A 23,698-nucleotide genomic window follows, 5' to 3' on the forward strand; every position below is an offset into this window, starting at 1 on the left:
GCTGGCCCATTATCCGTTTTAATCTGTGCTGGTACCCCCATTACAGCAAAACACGCCGTCAAGTGACGAATCACATGACTAGCTTTTTCTCCTGCCTGTGGCGTTGCCCATACAAAATGACTATATGTATCAACTGTAATATGTACATATTTGAGCCTACCCATTGAGGGCACATGCGTCACGTCCATTTGCCATATCTCATTAGGACCCAACCCCCTAGGATTAACCCCTACGCCTAGACCAGAACCATGATGACTACACTGAGGGCAAGTCCGTACAATTCCCTTAGCTTCCTCTACGGTGATCTTAAACTGTGAATGTAATCCTTTCGCATTCTGATGGAACACACTATGTGATTCTCTAGCCTTGACAAAATCACTAACAGGGGCAGAACATGCTACCAACCTATCTGCTCTAGCATTCCCTTCCCCAAGGCCACAATCCCACATATGACTACGGATGTGAATCACTGCATATGGTTTTGTTCTTCCTTGAATTAATGTACGCAACTGTCTAAACAGTTCTCCCAAGCGCAGTTGCTTAACATCCTTAATCTGAGAATCTTCTATCCTGTGTAACACACCCGCGACATACAGCGAATCGGTCACAATATTAATTGTTTCCTCTCTCCACTTTCCCATGGCCCATACAACAGCAGCAAGCTCCAATGTCTGCAAGGAATCTCCCGGAACAGCTTCCAGCAAGTGGTGGTGCCACTCACCACAAGCGATCCAGGTAACTGCAGCTCTTCTGGACCTTTTTCCTGCATCCGTAAACACTGTCTGGGCATCTTCTAGGGGTGATTTACTGCGGAGAGGTTTCTGCATCCATTCATTGTGACCAATAAACTGCACTATTGCCGCCTTTACAGGAGACAAGGATATAGTTGTAGCTGATGAGAATAAACACTCACACAACTCTTCGCTATTCTGAAGGTACCACTCTATTGCTTCTTTTTTCATCGGAACATATATTGTCTGCAACTCTTGCCCTGTGATCTGAATTACACGCTTCCTACCCTTCCTTATAAAATCTGCTAAAGTTTCGACCTTTTGCTGTATTGACTTTCTTGGCTGTAGCTTTGGAAATACCCATTCAAGTATCCCAAGTTCCTCTCGCTCCCCTTTTTTTTCTTTGTGCTGTGTAAGAGCCCCAATTAAATGACCATCTGTTTGAAAAACAGAAAAATCTACAGGTATTGCAGGGTCACGTCTCCTTGTAAAACCCAATGTGATTAAGTGAGCTAAATTCTGGATCATTTGTTTTTGCTCCATAGAGAGATCCACCGGAGTGGAGGGATCGGTTCCACGCAGCAATGGTCGTAACACCTCTAACTGCGTATTGGTAATACCCACGACAGGCCTTAACCATTGTAAATCCCCCATGAGTTTCTGAACATCATGAAGTGTCCTAATATCTGTGGTAATATGCGGTTTTTGCGGTCGAATTTGGGAGTCAGTAATTTTCCACCCTAAGTACAACCACGGTTCTTGTCGCTGAATTTTTTCCTTAGCAATTACTAAACCCTCCTTATACAACTGACAATGTAAAAATTGCAATTGTTGCTCAGTAAAGTCTTGTTCTTGTGCAATAAGAATATCATCCATGTAGTGATACACCATCGCTGTAGGCCAGGCATCACGAATAGGACGCAACGCATTGTCCACAAACAATTGACACAATGTCGGACTATTTTTCATTCCTTGAGGTAACACAGTCCACTCAAACCGCTGAGCAGGAGCTTCCCTATTTATTGCTGGCAAAGTGAAGGCAAATCGCTGTGTATCGAGGTGGTGCAAAGAAATAGTAAAAAAGCAATCCTTCAAATCCACAATTAACAACTTCCAGTGTTCAGGAAGCATTGCCGGATTCGGAAGACCAGGTTGTAATGCTCCCATCGGTTGCATTTGTGCATTTACAGCTCTCAAATCATGAAGCAGTCGGAACTTTCCTGATTTTTTCTTAATCACAAATATAGGCGTATTCCATGGGCTTGTTGACAGTTGCAAATGTCCTTGATCAAACTGTTCTTGTACCAACTGATGTGCTGCTGCAAGACTTTCCATCTTTAACGGCCACTGCTCGATCCATACAGGGTCATCTGAAGTCCATTTAAGAGGGATCGGGAAAGCCCATTTTGCAGTGACCGTTAGCGAAAAGCCCTTTCAGTTGTCAAAACAGCTCCTAGCTGATCCAATATATCTCGGCCTATTAGTCCATTTACACCTGCAGGAAGAGTCATTACTGTAACAAATGTATTGGCTTTTCTCCCGTCTATGATGAACAGAATACGTTCAATACTTTGACGTACTGATGAATGACCTCCTACTCCTTCAACGCCCCCGTCCATAGGTTTTGTTGGCCAATCCTGAGGCCAGGTGCCCTCATCTACGATGGTCAAATCAGCCCCAGTGTCCAGTAACATTGTAAGTAAAATAAATTGTCCTCTAGATTCCATTCGAACTGACGCAGTTGGTCGCCGGCTCATTGACATAGTTAGCATCACAGCAGGTCCTGTCGATCCAAATCCACCACCTCCTCTTTCTGAGGATAATGCTGGCGTCATGTCCCTTGTTAATTGCGGAAGTGGTATCAATTGTGCTATTTGACTACCCTTCGGAATGAAAATCGGAGGAAACAGTGTCTGAACCATAATTTGTACAATCCCTTTGTAATCGGCATCAATAAGTCCCGGGATAATCGTAAGGCCTTTCATACCACTCGACGAACGACCAATTAACAATGCCCCTTGTGATTGTCCATTAATTATTAAAGGTCCTTTAAAGGTGGATGGTATCTTTTGTGGCCGCTGATCGATCAAACTGATATCTACTGAGGTTGCCAAGTCCAATCCGAGGCTCCCGGCTGTTGCAGGTTGGAGCGTACCAGTGGAGCAGCTGTCACTGTCATGTGGTGCTCTCTCTGTAGATCCTCTGGCGTTTCGATTGCTGGAGCTGCCACTTTTGTCGGAGCGTGGCGGCTCGGCGCGCTCATTCTCCCGTTTCCCGAGAAACATGCTTCAGTATTATGACCGCTAGATTTACAGTTCTCACACCAAACTCGAGGCACCCGGCAGTCACGGCGAAAGTGACCTTCTTTTCCACATCTGAAGCATTTATTACTCTGTCTTCCCTCATTCGGGCGTGGTCGTCTTTCTACTTCCACAGGAGTAGCACGTAGCGGGGCTAATGCAGCAAATGCCTGTTGCTGGGCTTGCAGGAGGTCTCTCCCTAGCTTCTCCATAGCCTCTACCATCATGGCTTGTGGCCCTACCGGAACTCTGCTCATTCTGTCTAACATAGCTTCTATGGTAGCGTCTGCAGGTAACGTCACTAAGATACCTCTAGTTACTGAATTTGCATTCTGCAATGCACACTGTCTTAACAAAGCTGCCCTCATCCAGCCTGGTACATCTGATTGTTCTATTGCTGAAGTAATCCTGTCTATAAATTGTGCAAATGATTCATCCCTTTCTTGCTTAATACTCATGTACGACGGAGATGGCTGTGATGTTTTAACATGCTCAATGGCTTCTCGAGCTGTTCTCATAGCCTCAGCACATTTTTCGGGGCCCATTTCTAATTGAGCTCGAACTTGAAGGAATGGTCCTAACCCCATTAACTGTTCTACCGTTACATCACTTAAAGGATCATTAGGATTTCTCGCTTGCTGTACAGAAGCCTCACAAAATCTCTGCCAATGTGCTTGCCACAATAACAACTGTGACTGTGTCATTATCATTCTCATTATTACCTTAATGTCTTCTGGACACAATAACGTACTCCCAAACAAATAATTTAAAAGCTGTTTAGTCGGCTCTCCATGCAACCCTGATTCCGAAACTGTAGCTCTCAACTGCGACAATAATTTCCAACTAATCGGATTATAGTGCCCATGCAAATCTCCATGTCTATCTCGCTCAAATAGTGCGGGGAACGCAAAAGGTGAATCTGGCCCAAAATCTCCATTGTCTGCAGCATCCTCCATTACCTTTTTCCAATTAACTAGTGCTGGACACCTGACTGGTCTCTTAGATGTATCCTTTACAACTTTCTCCATCTCTGACTCACTTATAGCTTTCCGATCGTTATACTCCTCACAACTTTGTTTCTGCTGCTGCGACTGCTGTACTTGATCTACATTCCAACTAGAACTCAACTCTGCTTTCTTTTTTACACGCACCGATTGCCAGCACGGAGAAACAGGAGCCTTACATGTACTAAATAACAAATCGTCTTGTCCTGAGGGTGGCAGCGTTGGCCCCCCTGAAAACGCAGATATTCCTGTTTCCATCGGCGGAGCGGAAGGCTCCATTTTGCCGAGTTTCTGTGAAGCTACCGCGGCTAAATTCTTCTCCAGTTTATAACGCTTAATATTATTAATTACTTCCCTCCACGGTTTCATCAGTTTCTTAGCTGTTTTATCCTCGTCTATGATCATATCCCACAACACATCCCCCAATTTCCTCCATTCTCCTTCATCAAACAATAAATCAGGATCCTGAAAACAGCCTTTAGTTTTTCCCAATGTTACTAGACCAGCTAGCTGTTTAACGTAACTATGATCAACACCTCGCTTTTTTAAAAAGCTTTGTAATAAATCTAGGGCTACTTCTAAATCCATTTCTCTGTTATTCATCATTTTAACCCGTTTCTCCGTTATTCATCACTTTTAATCCGTTTCTCTGTTATTTATCACTTTTAACCCGTTTCTCTGTTATTTATCACTTTTAACCCGTTTCTCTGTTATCTATCTCTCCGTTATTCATCATTTTTAATCTATTTCCCCGTTATTCATTATTATAGTACGGTACCTCTTGCTAAATTAAGAGACCTCTTGCAGCCCTTGTTTCCTGTAGCTCAGCACTGGCGAACTTCAGTCGGTTCAGGCTTCGGAGACGACACACCGCAGCACAGTGTTCGGTCGCTCTTGCCCGCCGGTCGCTGCTCTCCCGGCGCCTTTTGCTTCTATCCGCCGCTTCGGATCGCCGGTTCGGGCGCCAATTGCCGAGAGAAAAATTCCATCAGAGTTCCAAACCCGAGCGGACGGAGGAAGGAATGCGGTCGACCCAATATGAGTGATAAGCATACCTCGCTTTATTGAGACACTAAACTGGTTTATATAAGACTTACAGTAATTATGCCTACTTGTCATCTATTGATTGGATAGCATACAATAATTATGCCTACTCGTCTTCTATTAATTGGATAGTATACAATAATTATGCCTACTCGTCTTCTATTAATTGGATAGTATACATAATGAGCTCAACCTTCTTGTGGTTTCTCTGGAATGCAACCTTCTCACCCTGCTAGAGATAATTCCCCAGCTTGTTTATCTTAGACGCTCAGCTAACCAGAGAGCGACCGCTCAGTACTTTTCCACTTATACTGCACCAGACTCATGCTAACTGAGGCCTACTCATGCTAACTTAGAACAAAATTCTCCTGATACAACGGATCAATAGAGCCATGCCCCTTCTCTATTAGCCATGTCCCAACATAGAAGATTCACAGGAACAGCAGCGTTGGGTCACCTCCTCAGAGAGTGACAATCATACAGCAGTATAACTAGTCATTATATAGGGTTCTAACAGGTATTATGCAACTAAACAAAATCTATCACTGTCTATCACTGTCGATATCTATCACTGTCGATATCCTCAGGTTCCTTCCGTTCCAGTGGTCTGCAGGTTCCACTTCTTCTTTCTTGGCAAGTACAGAACGACAGGTCATCAGGTCGCAGGGCTAGCTTCTTTTGAAGTTCCACCTGTCTCATTTGTTATCCATAGTTCACCAGTCTAGCATAGAAATCAGCAACCCTAAGAATAGCATTTATCAATGTCTTAACTAAAGGTACAAAGCAAGCATAAGGTAACCACGCTCGTGGTTCTGGGTAAGGACTGTACAGGGGACAAGCTGAGACTTTCAGCCTTAGCAGCACAACTTATAACACTGATATAGGCCTAAAATCCTAATTTCCTATTTTCCTACAACACAAGCACTTCTCATAGGTGTTTGAATTCCTCCAATTCCAGCAGTTGTGGCCATAGCTACTTCCAAGGGCCATTTTTCCAGTCAGTCTCGTTTAGAAATGATAGAAACATGATCACCAGTATCTTCTAGTCCTTTAAAGGTTCTGCCCTGAATTGAAACAGTAAGCATGGATTGCTGTGTAGTAATCTCCTGGGACCACAATACTTGTGGTTGGCCAGAACTCCCAAAACCAGAATACCCCCGTTCAGCTTGAACAGTAAGGGAAACACAGTATGGCAATAGTAACAGTTGTGCAATTCATCGAATAACTAAAATTTTGCAGGGAATCTGAGTTTTGTCATTTCCTGGCAGGGGCTTCCCTGTTCTATCAAACTGAGATTTGCAGCAATTACTCCAGTGATATCCCTTCTGACAGCGGGGGCATAATTGCGATGGCCATTCCCTTTGCTCTTTATAGCGTTTTTGAGGACAGTGTTTACTGACATGACCCTCCTTACCACAAGTAAAGCACTTAAGATTTGCTTGATTTACACTTAGCTGAGACAATGCAGTTGCTAATATCGAAGTCTGATGTGTTTCAGTCCCTACATTCTGACAAATCTTAATGTATTGTGTGACATCAGTGGCTTTACCTTTCACTGACAACAAAGAAGCCTGGCAGTCAGAGTTAGCATTTTCATATGCCACTTGAAGCAGTAAAGCTTTCGCTACTGTTTCATTTTCAACCTGCCTTGCTATAGCAGTTTGAAATCTGTCAATGAAGTTTATGTAAGACTTCTGGGGTCCCTGTTGTACTGTTTCAAATGACATTATGTGCTGCCCTGCCTCTGGGACCTGACGCCACGCTATAATAGCCAGACGACTTGCCTGTTCAAAAACTTGCCACTGAAGCCTGGCTTGCGCCTGTGGACTGATATACAGTCTGGTTCCTAACAACATATCTTGATCTATCCCTACTCCAGATGACAGATTTTCCATGACCTGTTCAATCACAAGACTGCGATATTCTAATTGCCACACAGAATATTGCACTGATGTCAAAATTGTTTTAATAAGCAATTTCCATTCCCATGGAGTCATTATGTACATGGCACCAATAGCTTCAACAGTTCTCAATGTAAATGGACTTCGTAACTCATTCTCATGTATGGATTTTTTTAACTCCTTAATCATTTCATAAGGTATTCCATCATGTTCTGGTGGTCATTCTGGTTTGTAAATAACTGGAAAGGCAAAAGAAAAATTGCCTTGCTGCATAGCCTTTTCATGGCAGTTTTGCATCACCCCTTTGTATTCAGCCACCTTAGTCATGAAGGGGTTATCATGTGCTATTTAAGCATCATTAAAATCAAGCAAAGCAGATGCCATGAGCAGTGCTTTAGGTTCCTGACCCAGCTCCTCACACATTTCTGGCTTATCTTTACACAGCTGTGATGACATTAACAGCAGATATAAATCTGTCTCTTTTTTGAGATCCACAGGTCCTGGATCAAAAAGATTAGTGCTGTCAGGACTCAAATTATTAGCGACTTGCTCATCTATATTTTTCTTTCCATCCTCCCTGTTTTGCACTTGTATTATTTGCTCTGTCGGCTGCAGTTGCGATAGCGCAGTATACACATACTGCCAAGTTACATGCAAATCATCGGGAACTTCAAAACCTAAATTCTTTTGCGTTTGTAGATATTTCCCGACCTCTTTCCAAATTCTACTGTCAAACGTCCCATCACTCAGAAACCAATCACAATTTTCTTTCACCCACTCTTTCTGATTCTCAGGAAGAATGTAATATTCCCAGGAGAATGTAATATTTGCAGTAAAACCCACAGATACAGCTTATGTTCCTGAGAAGCAGCTTGCCCCATACTAATGCAATCCCACAACTAACTAGTTCAATGAGGGTTGCTCTTCCCATTACACCCAGAGATGTGTGGCCACGAAAATTTACTTACCCATCAGATTGCGTGGTCACCGCCACACAATGCTTGATGAAGAGCCTCACAGGGGTCAGACACTCACACAAAGGGCACCATTTGCAGTGATGAAGAACAATGCACATGGAGATGCAGAGACAAATGCACAGGCAGAGGTCGTGTCAGTAGGGAGAGCAGAGCCAGGCAGAGCTGAGCTGAGCTCTTTTTAATTAACAGTTCTCAAATTACAGGTTTACATACACGGGCCTGGACTAAGTGGTTAGACAGGATGTTTTTTTTCAATAATTGTTATTCCAAACACACCACACTCATGTTGTGACTGTTCCCAGTCACATTCCCATGCATATCTTGTGGGTGACATCCTGACCCACTCATTCACAAGCTCAGGCCCAACATTTATGTGTCATTCATACTGGGGGCAGTTTTCCAGCCTGAGATATCATTCTCACTGGCCTGGGCTATCACTCCTTACACTCATAAAAAACATACTTCCGTATAACCTGTCCAAGGCCCTTTATGTTTTGACTAATTGCTGTAATTTAATCATGTTAGCATTATTTATCCAGATGGTCATGTTAATATTGGTCTTCCTTTATCATCCAGATGACTGGAACTACACGTTCTGCCGTTCCCACACCGATCGGCATAGGGCATAGACCACCTCTCTAGAAAGACTGTTCCAGTGTTTGACTGCCCACTCAGTAAAGAAATGCTTCCTTTTGTCAAGTTTTAACCTCACCTGGCACAGTTTTGAACCATTCCCACACATCCTGTCACTCTGGATACCAGGGAAAAGAGATCGGCACCTCCCTCTCCACTTCGCCTCCTCAGGAAGCTGTAGAGATCAATGAGGTCACCCCTCAGCCCCCTTTTCTCCAAAGTAGACAAATCCAGAGTCCTCACAGGACATGCCATCCAGCCCTTTCAACCGGTTTGTTTCCCTCCTCTGGATGCATTCAAGGACCTTAACATCCTTTTTAAATTGTGGGGCCCAGAAGTATTAAAAGCATCCGGAAAAACTACATCCCTTACCTTCCCTTCATCCACTAGATGGATGACCTTATCATAGGAAGTTATCAAATTAGTTAAACAGGACCTTCCCTTCATGAACCCTTGTTGACTGTGGCTGATGATTGCACTGTCCTTTAAATGCCTTTGAATAGCACCCAGTATGATATTTTCCATAATTTTTTCAGGTACTGAGGTGAGACTAACAGGTATCTAGTTTCCCTCATGCTCTTCCTGTAAATTGGAATAACATTGGCTAGCTTCCAGTGAGCAGGGACCTCCTCAGGCTTCCAAGACCTTTGGTAGGTGATCAAGAGGGGTCCTGCTGCAACATCCACTAGCTCCTTCAGTACTCTGGGACAAATCCCATTAGGCCCCATGGACTTGTGAACATTCAGCTGATACAGCTGGTCTGTTACAATTTTGGTGTCCACAAATGGAAAGCCACTGTTCCCACAGTCATGGTCCTCTGACTCAGAGGACTGGGAAACCCAGGGTCTATCAGTATTATTAAAGACTGAGGCAAAAATATCATTGAATGCCTCTGCTTTTCTTTCGTCCCTATTAGTCAGGTGACCATCTTCAACAAGTATTGGTCCAATGTTTTCCTTAGACCTCCTCTTGTAATTAACAAACTTAAAAAAAGCTTTTCTTGCTGTCTGACACACCACTGTCCAGTTTCAACTCTAATCCAGCTTTGACCTTTTGCATTTTCTCTCTGCATATGTGAACCAGGGCTCTGTAATCTTCCTGAAAAGCCTGACCTTGCTTCCAGAGATCATACAGTTTCTTTTTCCTATTGAGTTTCACAAGGAGTTCCCTGTTCAGCCAAACTGGTCTTCTGCCCTGCTTGCTTTACTTTCAACACAGTGGGATCGCCTGCTCCTGTGTTTCTAAAAGGTGGTTCTTAAAAACTGACCAGCACTCACGGACCGCCAAAGCCTCAAAAGCAGATTCTGAGTGGACACTGCTAAGTAGCTCCCGGAATAGCTTAAAGTTTGCTCTCTTGAAATCCAGTAGCAACTCTGCTGACCTTTTTTTCTCATTACACTGAAAATTTTAAACTCTGCCATTTCATGATTGCTGTGGCCAGGACAGCTACCTACCATCTCATCTCCCACAAAACCTTCTCTGTGCACAAATAGGAAGTCTAGGAGGGTATCTTTTCTCTTTACCTCCCTGAGTACTTGTGACAAGAAGTTATCTTCAACAAACTTCAACAATTGCTCAGACTTGCTCATCACACTAGTATGATATTCCCAGTTGATGTCTGGGAAGTTGAAATCTCTCATAAGGACAAGGGCTACCGATCCAGAGATTTCTCTTAATTGTCTATAGAATAACTCTTCAGTGCTGTCATCCTGTGTCACAGAGGCACCCCAGAAGTCAATTTCAGGTGGAACAACAAGTTCCAAAACAGACTTTATTCTAGCCAGAAAAGTGTAGCAAATAAATCAACTAGAAACAGGGTTTACACAATTATTTAGCACGTAAAATACAGATTCGGATATCAGTTGAGGAGATTATTTGGTTATAACAACATAAGAATAATGAGGATCCACAATGTGCACACATACACTCACAAGAAACAAAACTAGAGGCCTCTCACTCAAGGGTGCCCAGAAGAAACAATCACTTGCCTGGGTTAGGCAAGGACTCACTCAAGGATATATCCAGCAGAGAAAAATAACCACTCACCAGACAAAGAGGTGAGGCACAATCAGTGCCAGGAAGTCTCCTTATACGACATCCCAGTCTAAGGGCAGGGCTCCAGTTCACAGACCCTCTGCTCTAAGAAGACAACTCAAAGGGGGTCTTTGGCATTATGACATGGTCCAGAAGCTTCTCAGCTTCTCTGGGCACCTCCTTTGTTTAGGACCCTATCAATCGACTGAGGGTCCCACCCCTCCTGCCCCCCAGTTGAGGAGGGGGAGAGGTGAAGTCACCCTGCCCCCAGGTGGTGAGGACATGACTGTCAGCACCATCTTAGGTGTGTATGTGGGCACAGGCACAGTGGGGCACAAAAGGTGCTAAGGAGCCATCCACTGCCCTACTGAAGGCTCCTGATCTCATCAGGGAATGTGCAACTGCCACACAAACCACCCCGTGATCATGGTCATGATCTTACAGGCTACTTTGGAGTGGTGTCGCAGTCACCTCTTGCCTCCAAAGTCAAACGGGGGCACACTGGTGGTGAGTTTTAATGCCCACTGTGGATCACCATACCTTAAGTGACACTTTGCTGTTATATGTTACCATTACAAACCAACTTGTTAATAATCAAACAACAGAGTAATGCAAATTGCAACAAGTAGAGTTATCAAATATTGGAAGAGGCTGATTAGCCATCCTGATAAGGAAAACAAATGCATTGAAAGTTTTTTTTCAGCAGTTAGTCCCCAGTACAGCAACAATTGCCCCTGAGTCCTGTTACTTGTCCTCATAGTTTTGTCCTTGCCACCCAGATGCTCGGGATGTAGACACAGCTTCCCACATACACCTTTTTCCTTCAATATGATCAGGTGAAATATGGTCTGGCTTTGGACAGTCCTTCTGTTTTCGTGCAGCTGATGATTTATAGGAAGCATACATGATGTCATGCATAGGGTTCAGTTGCAGACTCACCTCCTGAATGGCCTATTGGTTTCACCCTGCTGTGAATCTCATCCCAAAGACTGACTCTAAACACCACTCAGTCTCAGCTGCAGCTTTTTTTTCCACCCCATCCCTATGTCCCTTGGTAGGAGCGGCAGGATTGTCCATCTTCCTTTTTGTCCTGCAAGAGAACACAAAGACGGGCCTTGGTGCCTTGGCACTGATACTTATAATCAGCAATTAGTAATAAAATAAGTTAATAAAAATAAGGGTCATAGATTTTAGGCACTTACTAAGTTAATAAGAATAAGGTTCACAGATGTTAGGTTTTAGTCACAATAATGGTATTTGTTAAGATAAGCAGGAGAAGGTTAGGAGACAATGCCCTTGCTGTCAAAAGATAAGGTGGCAAGACCAGTGCAAGGACCGATTCATACTGTTTTGCTTTTGGTTACAAACAAAATAACAAAGGAATGTAAAGCATATGCAAAATATTTCTTGGAAATGTAATGAATATGTATGATCTGTGTGGATATAACCTGTGTCTGGGAATTTTTCAGGGCCCTGACTAGACAGAGCAATCTGCTGAGCTGCCTGAGTGACGCGCGTCAATCATTAAAGGGATACTTGCTTTTAAAACGTTATAACCTGACTTTAGAAGATTCTTTAATTAGCCAGTTTAACAGTATCAGCACTGGCTTTTTGGAGTTACAAGTCTGGGGTTATCCTCCAGGCACTAATGTGGTGGGTTTTCCCTTTTTCATCAAGGGCCTCCCAAGCACATAAGCCTCCAGGTTTTGTAAGGGCACAATACCAATGGAAGGTAGTTCACTATGACAGGCTGGCCCACTTATGTTTTTATTGGAGGCCGGTCCTTTCCTTTGTTTGCTATAGAGTCACTGTCTGTTACTGGCCTCTCAGGGCAAAATGCCCTGATTTTGGGGATTCCATAACCTCCCCAGTGATTACTGATAATTTTGCTGTACTTGGCACGGGGTATTTTGGAGTGCAGGTTGCTTAAATTGCAACAGCCCAGGAGCAAACTACAAGAAGCTTCCACCCCATGACTCCTGAATTAAAAAAAAACGTAAACTTACCAGTTTTGGCAAAGAAATATATTCATAGGGCATTGGCAAGAATTGAGCAGGTTGGGGTGGTCCAAGGCCCCAATCTGTGACTTTTAGTTTTTTAACTCATTTCGTTCCCCTCAAAGGATGCGAAAGGGTTAATGTTCTGTTTCTTCTCAGTGTGTGTGTGGGGGGAGTTGTTGCCCATGTTCCATTTGTGTTCTCGGTTTTCCCCTCTAATAATTTCACCAACTCCCACATACACTTGATGGACAGCCTGTGTAGCAGCACTCGGGGTACCCCCAAGGCTAATGACTTGCATCGCAGGTCGCCCTGCTCTGCGCCACCAGTGTGGTCCAAGTGGCTGCAGAAGGGCTCAGTTTCCCAGGGTGGTGGAGTTGTTTGGGGGGAGGCTCGTGGCTGGTTTGCCGGACCCTCCAACTCCTGTCTGTGCCACCACCCGAGTCCACCTATCCTACTTTGCACCTGTAGGTGACTATACTATGCAGTATTTCAGCCCAGGTTAATACACGTGTGGGTGGATTTTGGAGGTTTTGTTTTTTATGGTCTATAGTTCCCTGAATTCTCTCCCTGAGGGACTGGACACATATCTTTAAAGTGTCCAGCAGCCCTCTGATAAGCGGTCGAAGGTGGACGGGATTTACTGGCGCAGCCATGGGGATTCCCTGCTGCCCTTTCTCATACATTGCCCGTATACAAGCAGCCTTTTGAACACACTCAGTCAGCTCTGACAAGCCTCTTATCCTAATGGTGATGGGCTCCCCATGTTCCTTGGGATTCATGTCGCCAGCCTGGTAAGCAACCCGAGATCTTATGGGCTGATCACCATTCAGACCATCACTTAAAAACACACCAGGTCCCCAAAAGCCCGCAGCTTCTTCATTACTCAATAATATTCGATCACCCCCCATAAGTGAAACATGCCAAAGATATTCAGTTTCTGTTTTGCCTGGCTTGTATGAGAATTTAGCTTGCAGTTTGTGGAGCTCAGGTCCTGTCCATGGAGTGGTGTGGTGTGGATGTGGATGTGGTGTGGATGACAGTATGGGACTTTCCACCCTGTGGACCTGTACATGTCTCAGTTTTAATGAGAGGTCGTACATCCTTTGTCTCCACCTCCTCTTCATCAACACTGTTTTCAGAATCTCCCCAGATATCTCCATCCCAGTCCTTGGGGTCCATGCCCACAATCAATTTCTGGATTTGGGAAATGCTAGGGGGGGATTTCGCTTTGGTTATCATGCGCTTAATCCTTTATTCTAACAAATTGTCCTGGTTTTGTTAAAAACAAGTTTCTCTTTAAGTGATTTTGCTTGTCAGCTAAAGCCTTCATATTAGCTGCATTTTCCTGGAGAATCAGACACATGTTTTGGTAAACCTAGCAATGGAATGCAAACTTTTTGATAAGCACGGATGGACATCTCGCGAGAGGGGCGATGAGAAACCGGTGACCAAGAAACTGACCAACTGTGTATAACATTCCATTCACGTGAATACTTCATATAAAAGCGGGAGATCACGAGGATCTCGTCCCTTTCCCTTTCCCTTTTCCCTTCTGCTTATGGCCGACATTAGGAGAGGACCTTGCTAGTCGTCCCTGCGAACTGAGGCCTAGTGAGAGACTGAATCCAGCTCCGGTTGGCTGCAGAGTCTAATCCAGGACTTTGGGTGCCAGCTCTGCAGTTGCTGAGACTTTCAAGATTGGTTTTGTATATTTTGTATTATTTTCTCTATTCTTATTAGTAGCATTAGTAAAACATTGTTAATTTTTCCAACTCTCTTCTCTCTGTCCTTCTTTCCCTCCCGATTGCCTGTCCTGAGTGGGAAGGGGGGAGAGGGAGGGGCAAAAAGGGGAAAGTGGGAGGGGGGGGAGGTTAACAATACATCTGCCAGGGTTTTATTTTCACCCCGCAATCTCAGCCCTCGACACAAATGCACTCACTCTGTCTCTCGTTGTAACTCTGCTTTCAAACAACCTATTTCCAGCTCTTTTCGAGAATCACTTCTCCCTGATTGATTATAGGATTTGCACTAGTCCCAGGTTTGCTTTAAGAAGGCACACAGAACAGCACAAACAACAGCACAGGCAACAACAGCACACATGGCTACGGCCACTCTGGGACCGAACCACCTCACTTCCGCCCGCTGTATGCAGGTCGGCACAGAAGGTTTATTACAGCCGTACCCCCATAATAATTCCTCCATTTCTGAAATCCCACTGACTACACCAATTTAAAATGTCATGGAGACAACCCAGAAGTCAATTTTAGGTGGAACAACAATTTCCAAAACAGACTTTATTCTAGCCAGAAAAGTGTAGCAAATAAACTGTGGAGGGGTTTCTGTCAGATAGAGATTTATTACTAAACTAGCCAGGCCCAAAGGAATTTCAAGGCCACCTCGGAAAGCTAAAAACAGGACCTGCCATGGGAGGGAAGCAGTTCTACAATAACAGGGCCTCAACATGACATAAATCAACGGACCTATCAGCAGTGAGACTCCAGCGTGTGGACAGCTCATGAACATAGATGATATCCAATTAGTGAATGCATGTTTGGAGCGTGGACGCGTGATCAGAGAATAGTTGCATATATAAGGAGGCTTGTTTCTGTAATAAATGGCTCTAGCGTGATTCACATTGAATCGGAGTGCAGGGTCCTTTATTCGCTCCAACAAATGGTGACCCTGATGTGATACTCTGAATGGTGTCTCACTGCGATCGGGAAAAACCCTGGAGCGGCCCAGCCGGAGGTGGATCAGCTGGACTGAGAACCGGGCGGAGGCGTATGGACGTTCCGCGGACAAATTTGTTGACGAAACCACCGGAAAAGATGAGTGGCTGGGGGCAGGTGGAGGGAAGAGTGAAGTTATGGGGCAAAATGTATCCTCTGAAGAACAAGCCATAGTTAAGCTCCTCCTGCATGTTCTCTCTGTGAGAGGAAGTAAATATGAAGAAAGTAACATACGTAGACTGTTAGTTTGGTGTAGAACTAATGGCTACCCGGCAGAAACCGAGAAGGCTTTTAAACTTGAATTTTGGGATGATATAGGGCAGAAGTTATGGGATAAAGTTAGCAATGGAGATAAAAAAGCTAAATCATCAGCAACTACATGGAAGCTTATAATTACCACCTTAAAAGATCTTAAGGCTGAACGATCTGCTGCTGCTGGATTTTTTGCAGCATTACAGCCTGATAAGAAACCTGAAAATCGCTGTGAAGCTTACCCAGTTTGTGTCTTTGATACCCTCGCTACTCCATCCCCTGTTGTGCCTTTGGCACCCCCAATGGTTCAGCATTCCGGGGCAGAGGGAGGAAAAATGCCAAGCAGGTGGCCTCCTATACCATAACCCAACGCTGATGAGAACAACAAGTCCAAAGGATTGGAATCAGACGACTTGCCCAAAGAACCTGTGAAAGCTGAGAAGGCTAAAGTTGTAAACAAGTGTACTATCAGTCCTTTTACCAATTTGTATCTGCCTTTACCACCTTCTACCCCTCTAACTCCTATGAGAGAGCAGAAAGAGTCACCGGATAAGAACTGGACAAAAGAACTGTGTGAAAAATTAGATCAGTTATTAGCGAGAGAATCCATCAATCGGCAATGCGGTCATGCTGATTGTGATGAGGAAGAGGGTGCACTGGGGGGCTCAGGTTCTACGAATAATTATGATCTTAAAAAACATTGGCGGGGAATTATCAGAAATGCAATGATAGAAGGTGAAATAACAAGTGCATATCCGGTCTTCTATCAGCGAGATGAACAGGGTAATCAGCATCCTGGGTGGGCAGGGTTGAGTTGGGAGGAGATAAAAGAGGCTAGAAAAGCGGTACAGCAGTATGGATTACATGGAAAATATACTCAAGGCTTTATTAACACTCTCTTTGATGGGCAAATATTAACCCCTTTCGATTGTCATCAGCTAGCTACACTGCTACTAACCCCAGTGCAAGAGGTTCTCTGGAGAAGCAGGTGGATTGATACCTGTGAGGATGCAGCTGTCCTTAATTTAGACCGTAGTGAGGGAGATCCGTTACTCCTTGTTTCAAAAGATATGCTGATAGGGTCAGGGGACTTTGCTTACCCTCAAGTACAAGCACGGTTAAATACTGCCATCTTGCGGCAGAGTTCTAATATAGCAAGGGATGCTCTCCGAACTCTGCCAGAAGACGGAAAACTAGTCCCTCCGTACTCTTGGATTAAACAAAAAGAGAATGAATCATATATGGCCTTTCTTGACCGACTAAGGAAAGCTTTGGATAGGGCACCGATTGATGCTAATCTAAAAGAACCTCTGTTAATGACACTTGTGATTGAGAATGCTAACTCGGCTTGCAGAAAAATTTTGCTTGCTTTACCAAAACATAGCTCGATAGCTGAAATAATGGATGCTTGTGCCAGGGTGGGCTCAGAGGAAGAGAAAGGTGGTTTTATGGCTTCTGCATTTGCAGCTGCTATTAAACCCTTGTTAGCTCACAACTCAAATAGATCAGGCCAAATTTGTTTTAAATGTGGAAAACCAGGGCATTTTAAAGCCCAATGTTGCGATAATCAAAATTATCACAGATCAAACAGGAGTGATACAGGAGGTCCAATAGGCAATAATGAATGTTATTGTTGTGGAAAGTTTGGACACAAAGCTAACGAATGCAGATCTAGGTTTCACAAAAATGGGCAGGCATTGGGAAACAGGGAAATGAGTGCATCAAGACCTGGCGCAACGACACAAGTGAGGTCTCAGGCTGCTTGGACAGCGTCACCACTGCCATGTCAGGGAGTGCCGGAGTAGATGTAGAAACTATGAATGATGTAACATTAGTTGACAGTCAGGTATAATGCATACCAACAAACATGACTGAACCATTGGGGCATGGTTTAAGTGCCTCGCTTGTAGGGAGATCATCTGTAACTAGAAAAGGCATTTTTATACTTCCGGGTATAATTGATGCAGATTTTACTGGTATCATTTCAAGAACATCATGGACTCCTAGTCTGCCAGTCTATTTTCCCAATGGATCAAAAATAAGCCAATTGATTCAGTTTAAAGAAAGTGTTCCAAAAGTCTCAAAGAGCGTGGCGAAGGAGGTTTCGGCTCTACTGGCACTGCAGAATTGTATTTAGCTCTAGACATAAGTAAAGCGAAGCCAATGGAAAAGGTGACTCTTTTAGACAAAAATGGTCATTCAAAGACTCTTCAAATTCTGGTAGACACAGGTGCTGATGTGACTATTATCAGCAAAAAGGATTGGCCAGTATGGTGGCCTCTTGAGTCTCCGCAAATACCAGTCATGGGTGTTGGTGGTCTGCAAAGTACCCAGGCGAGCAAAAACCATTTACAAATGAAATTGATGACTCGCAATGCTCTTTATGATCTTATATGATGTCTATCCCTATTTCCCTATTAGGACGAGATGTTTTGGGACAATTAGGAACAACTCTGGTGACAAAACAACAGCATTTTTAGGGACGACCATTGATGATGCTTTGCAAAAGATTACGTCCAAACTTGTGAAAGCTTTTAGCCATAGGTGGAATCCAGTTTATGTAATCTGACTATTGATTGTGAACAATACCAATCATCCTTTTGCCCTTATAATGCAATGGACAGCTGATAAGGAACTGTTAAAGGTCTTAGAGTGGGTATTTTTGCCTTTCCAACCCAAACGAACCATTACAACCAGGATCGAAGCCTTTGCCCAGCTTATAATGAAAGGGAGACAGAGAACAGATGGAATCTCAGGTAGTGAGTCTGCACATATCATTGTTCCCCTCACTTCAGAGTATTTACAGTGGGCTTTGCAGAATTCGCTACCCTTACAAACTGCGTTATCAGATTCTCAAGCTTTAATCAAGGTACACTCCCCTCCACATAAGCTAATGTCAATTTTAAATATGGGATCGATGAAGGAGGGTCCCCCTCTTCTTTCAGACTTTCCAGTTAAAGGACCTACAGTGTTCACTGATGCAGGGGGTAAAACGCAGAAAGCAACAATTACATGGAAAACAGATGGTAAATGGCAAGATGTAGTAATAAATGATCTGAAAGGATCAACTCAGCATTTGGAACTCAGGGCTGTAATAGAAGTGTTTAAGAGATTTGTGCACAGCCCAGTGAATATTGTTTGTGATTCTTTGTATGTGGTAGGTGTGGTAGCTCGCACTGAGAGATCCTTACTCAAGGAAGTTCAAGATGCACCTGATGTCTTTGTTTAAGCAATTATGGATATTATTTGAGAAGAGAGAACACTGATACTTTATAACACATATTCATAGTCACCTGACGATTCATGGTGATTTAGCTGAAGGAAACCGCCGAGCTGATTTCCTTGTATCTCCTGCTTGGGTCCCACCTCCAATAGATAAATTTGGTCAGGCGGTACACTCTCATAGTTTCCTTCATCAGTCTGCTCAGGTCTTACAGCGACAATTTTCACTGTCCGAAAGTGAAGCGCTAGGCATTGTTAAAAGCTGTGCAGATTGCCAGTGCATCACAGTGGGCTTGGGTGCAGGAGTCAATCCAAGGGGATTAGGAGCTTTGGAATTGTGGCAAATGGACATCACACATGTCCCTGAATTTGGCAGACTGAAGTATGTGCATGTGTCTATTGATACATACTCCTTTGCCATATGGGCCACTGCTCAAACTGGTGAAACTAGCTCGCATGTACAACAACATTTACGTTCTGCTTTTGCAGCTTTGGGAGTTCCTGCACAGGTCAAGACAGATAATGTGCCTGGTTATATCGCCAAAGCTACTGCCGCCTTTTTTCTGTTGTGGGGTGTTGAGCATTTTACAGGGATACCAAATTCCCCTACCGGTCAGGCATTGGTGGAAAGAATGAATCGAACTCTCAAGCATCAGCTTGACAAACAAAAAGGGGGAAGTGATTGCACTACTCCACATGACAGACTGAGCAAAGCATTATGTGTTTTGAACTTTTTAGCCTTCCCCAAGGGTTTGATATTCCACCTATGATTCGCCATGGAAAAAGTTTAAAAGGTCATCTGACAGACCTTAGGGAAAATCAGTGTCAGGTCAAAGTACGCAATGGTGTTACAGGTGAATGAGAAGGTCCTTTCTAGTTAATAACTTGGGGAAAGGGTTATGCTTGTGTCATTACAGGCCAAAGATCGAAGTGGATTGCCGTGAAATGGGTCAAGCCATGGCTGAATAAAGACAACAAAGATTCAATGGATGCAGATGGACAGGAGGGAGATAAGTTGTGAGGACTGTTTCAGACATAAACCGTGGATCCTAATTTAGTGTTATAGATGCTTACAGACCTGGTGGTCTAGAAGCCCATTAGCAAGTAGGTGGTGTACCTTCTCTAGAGAATGACATTTTGAACAAACAGCAGAATTTGCCAAAAGGGCAATATTACGCTTAGATAGAACTGAGGTAAAATTATGGGACATTCCTACCATAGTATCTACTGCCCTCTTTCTCTCTAGTCTAGCAGCTAGTAAAGCTTTAGGAGACATACCAAAGTTAAGCTATTGGTCTTTTAAATAGGTTAATCTAACTTCTGAAATACTAACTCAATTAATAGTAGATGTTGATGGTATTAGACATGTTACTCTACAAAATTGCACAGTTATAGATTTTCTGCTTTTAACACTAGCTTATGGTTGTGAAGAATTCAAGAGAATATGCTGCATTAACTTGTTTGATTATTCTGAATCTATTAATAAGTGCTTTAGACAAATTAAAAAAGTACATTAATAATATTGCCGTAGTAGAATTAAGGTTTGAGAAACGGCTTAAAAGTTTGGAAATAGGTGGGTAGCTGTTTGATCTTATTAAGTAAGGCTTAATTGCATTATATGTAACTGTAATTATTGTTGTTAATCATGTGCTGTATGTTGCAGTGTATTTCAAAGATGATTCAGAGTGCTGTAAAAAGGCCTGGCTGGTTCAAGAACAAAAAAGGGGGAACTGTGGAGGGGTTTCTGTTAGATGGAGATTTGTTATTGTTCTCAGCCTCTCTGGGCACCTCCTTTGTTTAGGACCCTGTCAATCGACTGAGGCTCCCACCCCTCCTGGCCCCAGCTTGGGGGGAGGGGGGAGGTGAAATCACCCTGCCCCCAGGTGGTGAGGACATGACTGTCAGCACCATTCTAGATGTGTATGTGGGCACAGGCACAGTGGGGCATAAAAGGTGCTAAAGAGCCATTCACTGCCCTATTGAAGGCTTGGGATTTCATCAGAGGATGTACAACTGCCACAGAGGTGACACAGCAAAAGTTTTCAAGAAAAGTGAGAGAATAATTCAGATTCTTCTGAAGACCAGTTTTGCCATTAAACAAAGCAAGGTCAAGGGACCTGCACGAGAGATCCAGTTTTTAGGAATAAAGTGGCAAGATGGGCGTCGTCAGGTCCCAATGGATGCGATCAACAAAATTGCAACTATGTCTCCACCTACTAATAAAAAGGAGACACAGACTTTCTTGGGCCTTGTAGGTTTTTGGAGAATGCATATTCCTGACTACAGTCAAATTGTGAGCCGTCTCTATCAAGTAACTTAGAAAAAGAACCTTTTTGAGTGGGGCCCTGAACAACGACAAGCCATGCAGTAGCCCTTGGGCCACTCTGGACAGGACTCGTTGTTAAAAATTTGCTCTACACTGAAACTGGAGATAATGGCCCTACGTGGAGCCTCTGGCAGAAAGCATCAGGATAAATTCAAGGTCAGCCTTTAGGTTTTTGGAGTAATGGAAACAAAGGATCCGAGACATTATACTCCAACTGAAAAAGACTAGCATAGACTAGCAGCATATGAAGGGGTCCAAGCTGCTTCAGAAGTGATTGGTACTGAAGCACAGCTTCTCCTGGCACACCACCTGCTGGTGCTGGGCCAGATGTTCAAAGGGAAGGTTCCCTCTATGCATCATGGTTTGGTGGATGCACTCGACTCCCTCCAGCCAAACCAGCAGCAGTTTGGCCCAGGCCCCAGAGTAGGTAAAGGGCTGAGCCGTAGCCAGGCTAAAAACTCATTCTAGGAAACTCACAAGGAAGCAGAATGGCACATTGAATGCTGGTAACTTGTGGACGCAGGGAGTCTCGTGCATACCTTTGCCACTATATGCAATTTGACTATGAGCCAACCACTTTATGCCATAAATATGACAGCCTGGGAGAGCCTACATTGAGCTCTCTCCTAAATCAGTGGGCTGTATGGCAATTGTTTTAATACTCACAGGTCAATGGATAATTCCAATTAAAGTTTAATATTAATAGATTTAGATTAAGTAAATGCACACTAAACATAATGAATCATTTAGAAGTATAAGGTTGTAAGATTTTTAATATCATTTCTGCTTCATGTTACTTAGTAAGCTGGATTTGCTGGAAAGTTAAGCTGGAAAGTTCTGCTCATATTTATCAAAGGCAACTCGAAACTACACTGAACACTTGCAAGATAAGGTCCAGTTTGCACTTTGCTGGGAAGAAATATATAAAGGTAAATTTTTCCTGACTGGGTGGGCCCATGATGCTTCAGGGCATCAAAGAAAAGATGCAACATGTAAATGGGCTCATGATAAAGGGATGGACTTGACTATATGTCCTGGTTTTGTTAAAAAACAAGTTTCTCTTTTAGTGAATTTGCCTGTCAGCTAAAGCCTTCATATTAGCTGCATTTTCCTGGAGAACCAGACACATGTTTTGGTAAACATAGCAATGGAATGCAAACTTATTGATAAGGACAGATTCACATCTCGTGAGAGGGGCAACGAGAAACAGGTGACCAAGAACTTGACCAACTGCGTATAACATTCCATTCATGTGAATACTTCATATAAAAGTGGGAGATCACAAGGATCTCGTTCCTCTTTTTCCTTCTTCGGCCCTTCTGCTTATGGCCAACATTAGGAGAGGACCTTGCTAGTTGTCTCTGCAAACTGAGGCCTAATGAGAGACTGAATCCAGCTCCGGTTGGCTGAAGAGTCTAATCCAGGACTTTGGGTGCCGGCTCTGCAGTTGCTGAGACTTTCAAGATTGGTTTTGTATATTTTGTATTATTTTCTCTATTTTTATTAGTAGCAATAGTAAAACATTGTTAATTTTTCCAACTCTCTTCTCTCTGTCCTTCTTTCCCTCCTAATCTCCTGTCCTTGGTGGGAAGGGGGGAGAGGGAGGGGCAAAAGGGGGAAGAGGGGGGAAAGGGGGTTAACAATACATCTGCCACAGTTTTATTGTCACCCTGCAATCAAAACCTCGACACGGGGCAAGGGCGGCTCAGGGCTTGGTGCTGCTGCTCCAGAAAGGTTGCTCCCACCAGGGCCAGAGGTGGATGTTTCTGGACTGCTGCTCCGGTTGCTGTGGAATTGACACGTGGGTGCCTGGTGCAAGGGGAGGGGCCCAGCACTCAGCAGTGGCTGCCCCTCATGCTCTCACCTCTCCCTTCACTCTGGCTGGCTGCAGGTACAGACCAAAGGAGCAAGAGGACCGTAGTCACTTTGGCACTGCTGGAGGTATATTGTAACAGTTATCTGTCTATTCTGCCTGTAGCTGGGGCTGATCCTGCTCACTGCTGCTATAGGTGTGTGAAATGGATGATAAGCACACATAGTTTTTCACAGAGACCATTCTCTAATCAGTGCAGCATAAACCCCTTCTGTTGGAGAAAGTCTGTATCCCTGGCTCTGCAGAAGGTTGATTTGACTGGATCTCATTGAAGACATATGCTTGTTTGCTAGCCTGACTAATTTTCTGTCTGTAAAACTCTGCATGAAAAATACTGTGAAGAAAACAACCTAGGAGAGGCTGTGCAGAGATTGGGCCCAATCTGGCTTCCTCTGAAGTATGAGAAAATATTGGCCTTGAACCAGCAAAGCACTTACAATCCAGTAATGCTCCTATACAATTCAGTAGCAAGACTCCCACTCCAGCAGTGCAGCCCAAAGCTCTGAGATTACTCAGTTGCTTAAAGTTATGTGCGTGCCTGAGTTTTTTGCTGTTTGGAGCCCTAATCAATAAAAGTAGGTCTGGAAAACAGGATTTCCATGGAGAGGACCACTAAATATCATCAAATATTTTCTCTGTCAAAGCTAAAAATTAGAATGGCAATCACTTTTT

At 43.8% G+C, this 23,698-nt stretch overlaps 1 long non-coding RNA gene across 1 annotated transcript in view; it reads right to left on the minus strand.

Moving 5' to 3' along the window:
* LOC135577158 (uncharacterized) overlaps positions 1 to 8,118 on the minus strand; it is a 19,680-nt gene extending 11,562 nt beyond the window's left edge. The window contains exon 1 of the long non-coding RNA XR_010468739.1: positions 7,949 to 8,118. This is a non-coding gene — a long non-coding RNA (uncharacterized LOC135577158). The remainder of the gene's footprint in view (positions 1 to 7,948) is intronic.
* Positions 8,119 to 23,698: the final 15,580 nt, after the last annotated feature.

The sequence above is a fragment of the Columba livia genome, chromosome W, assembly GCF_036013475.1.
Source record: "Columba livia isolate bColLiv1 breed racing homer chromosome W, bColLiv1.pat.W.v2, whole genome shotgun sequence".
In the NCBI taxonomy this organism is placed as follows: domain Eukaryota; kingdom Metazoa; phylum Chordata; class Aves; order Columbiformes; family Columbidae; genus Columba; species Columba livia.